The 5,874-nt window shown below is 47.2% G+C and overlaps 1 long non-coding RNA gene across 1 annotated transcript; it reads left to right on the forward strand.

The window, feature by feature from the left end:
- Window positions 1–630: 630 nt before the first annotated feature.
- On the forward strand, window positions 631–1,314 carry LOC149863673 (uncharacterized). Its single transcript, XR_016442557.1, has 3 exons — window positions 631–761; window positions 999–1,088; window positions 1,223–1,314. It is a non-coding gene; the product is annotated as an uncharacterized LOC149863673 (long non-coding RNA).
- Window positions 1,315–5,874: the final 4,560 nt, after the last annotated feature.

Below are 5,874 nucleotides of genomic sequence, written 5' to 3' on the forward strand. Positions count from 1 at the left end.
TGCGGCCACCGGCCCGGCCCCCGGCTCTGCCCCTCCAGCAGCCCTGGGTGACACGGGCCGGGGGCGGCCCCGGGGCCCCTCACCACCACATCGCAACCCCCGGGGGAGCCCTTATCCGCCCTGCCAGCGCCGCTCCCCCGCCAGGCTCGCGCAGCGCCGCGGCCAGGGAGACCCCCGCCTCCCGGGCAGAGGAAGAGGGGCGGCCGCCCGGGCCGGCCATGCACCGCGTCGCGGCGGAGCTTGCCCCCGAGCTTTTGTGTGTTTTACAAAAGTTGCCAAATGAAGGTGGGATTAGCTCTCCCCCCCCCGGACGGGCGGGAGCTTTAGAGGCCGGGGCGGCACATCTAGCCCGGCAGCGCTGATGAAAAGCTTAAAAAGTAATAAAAGAGGGGGGAGAAATTCCGAGAGAAAGTAACATGTATAACTCTTATTAAAGGAGCAGCGAGCGGGGCTGTGAACTTGAGTAACTGTTTGAACTTTAATTTGTTCATTAACAGGATTTGCCCCTGACTGTGAATGTTATTACTTCTCTTAAAGGCGAGGTGCAAATGCAAAGCTATAATGAAAGAGCCTGGCAAAAAGTTAAACGCCTCGTAATTACACTCGTCCCCTTGTAATCGGCGAGGGATGCAGACGTGGTGGAAAAGGGAGCCGGTTCGACGTTGTCCCGGTGCCGCCGCCTCGACCAGGGGAGCCGGGACTCGGGGCCCGCGTTTGACTCCGTCTCCCTTCAAGAGCAAGGCACAAAAGCTTGTGCGCAGGTAGCAGAGCCCCTCTGATCCAGATGAACTCTAGGTAGCTAACTATATGTATATGTAAAAGGGCCGTGTTTAAACAAGTTAAAAACACCCTTAAAACATTAAAAAAAAAACCCATGTCTTTCTGTTTTCCTTTTCCTCCGTGGGGGAAGTCTGTTTTATTCCTCAAACTGTTTTAAGTCTTGAGTGAAACACGGTGTCAGAAGTCTGATCTAATCTGCATGTTTGTATCCTAAACAGGGCACATTAGCTCCTCTCTCCCCCATCACACCGACAGCAGATAAAACTCTGGAGATCTGGAATAAAACAAACTACTACTCCTCTCAGAAGGTATGTGACTTTGTACTGATGCGTTTGCCTGTTAGCTCCGCATTGACTGTCTTTTCATCTGTCAGTTATTTCTTTCCTGTTTTTGTCAACTGTTTTTTATATATTCACTTGTCATCTGCATCCTTCCTCAACAGGAACATGCAGCCAGGTCGCAATTAAATATACAGATACACGAGCTGTTAGCAAGATTTCACCCTTACATCCGAATCAGAAAGCAGCAAAGTTGGGGGAATGATTGCCCTGTCACTTACTCTTTATACTTAAAATGCCTTAAAACTCGCCGGCAGAGTGATGTGTTTGTTACTCAGACACTTTCTTTTGTTGGTGTCCCTTTTGCTACTGGAAAATGTCTTTGAAGTATTAACTTTGGCTGCTGCTGCTTCTCTCCCATAAGTGTAAAAATAATAATAATAATAAAAAAAATCCTGGAGTCCCCAAAGACGTCTTCTGCCAGCTGCTGCAGCCCATTGCCTTCCTCGCAGCCGAGCTCTCTCATCGCAACGAGGATTTCGAGGCGGTTTGATGCTCCGTCCTCTGGCTATTGCCCCCCTGGCTCTGGCGGCGAGGCTTTAAACACGCCGCACAGAAGTTTTAAAGCCAGCAGCATATGGTACCCGGCTCGGGCCTGTGCGCGCCCCGGGGCCGGGAGGAGCCGGCGTGCGCCCGGGGGGAGCGGCCCGCGGCCGCCGGAGGAGCCTGGTTACGCCCGAGCCGGGGCTGGGGCCTGAATAATTTATCTGGAGGGGCTGGAGCCACCTCCCGGGCTCCCCGCGCGGAGGGGGGTTGGGGGGAGGGGAGGCGCGGGCCCTCCCCTCGCACAATGCGCACTGGAATTAAAAAAGAAATTTTAATGGGGTGGCGGCCAATTAAAGCAATTAGCTCCCGTCAGCCTCTCCCGCAGCATCTCACTTCATTAGGAAACGATCAGAAAACAACTAGTCCCACCGGCTCCTCTGTCAGCGGTGCACAGCCCTGCCCCGCTGCCTCGCCGGGCTAGCTTGTTGCAGGCCATGTGGCCCAAGCACGACCCCCGAGGGCAGCTGGGCTCTGCAGAGCGCATCCCCCGTCCTCTGCTCCAGGGCGAGGCGCGGGAACAGGCACGGGCCCCAGCTCACCTCCACTGCGAGGCACCTGCCTGGTGGGGCTCTTAGGCCACCTGGCACAAGAAACCTTGGCAGCAGGCCCTTCTTTTCACCCTCTGCCCGCTTGCTTTGCTTATGTTTTAACTGGAATTAACAACCCCTTTGTATATGTGCAAGAGCAGCAGCAAACTCCCCTGAGTTCACCACCTAATCATCCTGTTGTGAGCTCATGCTGCAGAACCAGCTGGGCACAGAAAATGCAAGACCTGGAGCTGAGAACCAGCACAGAGCCTGTGTGCCTCAAACATGAAGTGGGACTTGAGTGGGAAAGTTCCTGGGGATGTGCCATCAGCTACCTCCAAGATCCCCGAGACCCTTTTCTCCCTGAGAGAAGGTATGGCTTCCTGCAGGTTCTGCATTTCTGCTGTCATTCTTGAGAAAAGCCTGATCCGGGCCTCTTGAAAACCTGGCATCTCTGCTGCTGCTTGCATTTATTTCAACTCACCTTTCATGTTGGGGTTGCTTAGATGTTTGAATCTCTTTTTTTAAATCTATTTCCTGCTACAGCAGAGATGAATGGCACTCACTAGTACTGGGGCCAAATTTCTATTTTGCAACAGCATTCAGGCTTAGTAAAACGTGTTAGGAAAGTATAGTGACTCTCCCCTTCCTCAGTGGTAAACATTTACCCAATATAAAACACCTTCATACCCCTGTAACTCCCATCTACCCAGAACCTGGCACCAGTTAACTATACCAGTACACATACTACCTATACTTTTAGTTTATATACTTTAAGTGGTTGATTCTTCTAATATAGGCAGGTCTTTTATTTTTTCTTATGTTTAAAAAGCACTTTTCCCCCCATATTACACTCATTTGAATAACTGAAATATTGTGTAAGGTCCTAGTCTGAAAAAAAATCTATCACCCATAAAATTAATGTCCTTCAACCCATCCCAATGCAATCCTCAGTCTAACTAGTAACTAATATATATCACCTCCTCAGGAAAAGAGAGAGACCTATTACGGTAATCTGAATGGCAAAAAAAGCAGATTCCACTAGACCCAGAAAAGAGTCCAGGTCCAGCCAGTGCTGGCAGCTGAGGGTGGTTTCATTAAGTAGGCTGTAAATTCCACTGTTTTATCTGATCATAATCCCTACATTATCATGAGAAAACAGAGGCAGATTATAAACTAACCATGGCTCAAGCCATTACAGGTTTTAAACCTATACAGAACCTGGAAAATAACTAGAAGGCAGCATAAGAAACAATTCACAGGCGTGGTACACTTCATGCAAGAAGTGCAGTGTCTACATTCTGCATCACTGGAAGTTCTGGAATGGCCTCCAACTACCGTCCCATGTAGAGCATATTGCATTCATCCTGGCCTTTGGCAAGAGGGATGGAGATCTGTAATAAGCCCTAACCTCCAAGCCAAGCAGAAATGTGGGGAGCAGGGAGGGGAGGCTGGTCTCAGAGTATCTGATAATACCTGTAAGTTATACTTGATTAACAAATGGCCCTTTGTTTCTTCAAAACAAGGGCCTGCCACAGGTCCTAGTCCTGCCATGGACTCTCCATGGAGCTCCACTGATGGCACTGGCTGCCAACACAAATTATTTTGTAGGATCAGGGTGATAGCTTCTATTATTTCAACTATTTTGTTTATTCCTCTAGCTGTTAAGCATCACCTTAATCCAAATAGGATCTGATTTTAGCCATTCATCCAAAGGTTGGCCGTTTGTTTGCTGAATTTGTCAACACCACACAGACTGAAGTCAGCAGTGAAATGAAGCTGGTTGTCAACCTCACGTTGGAAGTAAAACAGCATCAGAAGCCTCACTCTCTCCCCTAGTAGCCATATATACACACTGACCAGGAGAAATAGCAAATAGAACTTGTGACATTAAGTCCTTATAGGAACATGGGCCTGGAAGAGCCCATGAAGAGAGGAGCAACTGAGGCTGCCCAGGACTTGGTAAGGGATGGGAAGTGTGTCAGCAGTACCCTGTGGTCAGACAAGACCTAAGACTAAGGTTGACATCTTGTGTGTTTTCAGGCAAGAGGCATTTGCCACCAAAAGGAGAAGGGTGCTTGCTCACAGAACATGGGATTGGGTTGTGGGGTCATTTTGTGCAGGTAGAAAAGAGAAGGAACTTGTCCTGGGTGGGAGAGGCTTCTCCAGTCTAAGGCCTATCAGGGAACTGTGGGACGCATCTTCCAAACTTTTTTCCTTTGCCTACTACCACCATTTAAGACAATGAGATTTTTGCCATAAAACTGCTGATGGATTAGCCTCTCCACGCTTATAATCAACTATTTTATAACATCTTAATAAGTACATATTTTACAGGATACATCGAATATAGAACCAAAATTTTTCTATTAAGATTACATTCATTCATAACCCAGTCTTTGGCACCATATCCCAGTGCCTTTAAAATATTACAAGGCATGTAATCAGCCCATTTAGTTCCAATGCAAATCTCCATACAAATGTATTACTAAAATGCACCACAAAATGAATTTCACAAATAATACCTACGTTTTCAAAAACTGATAACCTAGCTATAATATTTTAATGCCAGAAATATCCTGCTGTATTGTGAAAAATATTGGCATGCATATTATCAATTTGGACAGAAAAGCCTGTTTCTCATTTTTGAGTGAAAGTGCAAGTACATGTACACAAAAAATTATTAAAATACTATTTTTTTTCTCCAAATGGACATTGATGTAGCTTTATATCAACTGTGCAAAAAAAGTCCCCAGGTTAAAGAGGGCAATTTGGGGTTTTGTTATTAGTAATATTATTATGGCAATTTGGAGTGAGGGGTTGTTATTACTAATATTATCTTCCTAGCTCCATTAATCTACTTGACTCTTTACCAAAAAAAAAAAATTAAGTCCCTGCCCTGAAGATGTTACAGTCTAGGTGAGGATCATTTATTTTCAGGATGATTTGTGTAATGCTTTTTTGGGCAGTTGTTCTTACTTGATTACCTGACAGATGGTATTCAGCGTTAATTCAGATAATGAAGTCGGTGGGAGTTCTGCCCAAGTAAGAAATTCAGAAGAGAGACTGCACTATGGATCGCTTCCGTGTGCCCTGCCGGAGATCCTGGTGCCTATGTTGCTTCTGCTCACGTGCAGGGGAGGAATGGCGTTTCTGAGCACGCTACAGACCCAGTCCTGCAGGTCTTGCCTAGACAAAATTCTCACGATGGGAGGCAGAATCCCACTGGAGCAAGGCCGGCAGGATCAGGCCCTTTGATCTTTGAAACGGATTTGCCTAGAAGCAATCTTGGGAGGAGTCAGAGGAGAAGAAAGAGGTGGATTTTGGAACAGAATTCTCTCAATTCAATTCTCTCCTTTTTTCTTCTTTAAAAAGACCATTTCATTAGGAGAGAGCAAGCCAGGGAGGAGGATCCGTCTGCATCCTCCTTTCTTGTCAAGCACCCTCTGCAATATGCTGCCCACGCACTCCCCTTTTCACCAATGTTTCTCCCCGTTTGTATTAAGTATTTATACATGGGGCGTGTTCTGATTGTTGTTTATTTTTGTTATTTTTTCTCCCGATGACAAGACAGAAAAATGTAAAACGTACAACTGGACAGTCTTCCGCCGGTCTCGCCGGTACAGCACTTTGTGCCTGATGCAACTGTTCATCTGGGCTCCTGATCAACCCAGCCCTGCTGA

Source organism: Crocodylus siamensis, chromosome 5 (assembly GCF_052110815.1).
Source record: "Crocodylus siamensis isolate JL-2025a chromosome 5, ASM5211081v1, whole genome shotgun sequence".
NCBI classification, from domain to species: Eukaryota; Metazoa; Chordata; order Crocodylia; family Crocodylidae; genus Crocodylus; species Crocodylus siamensis.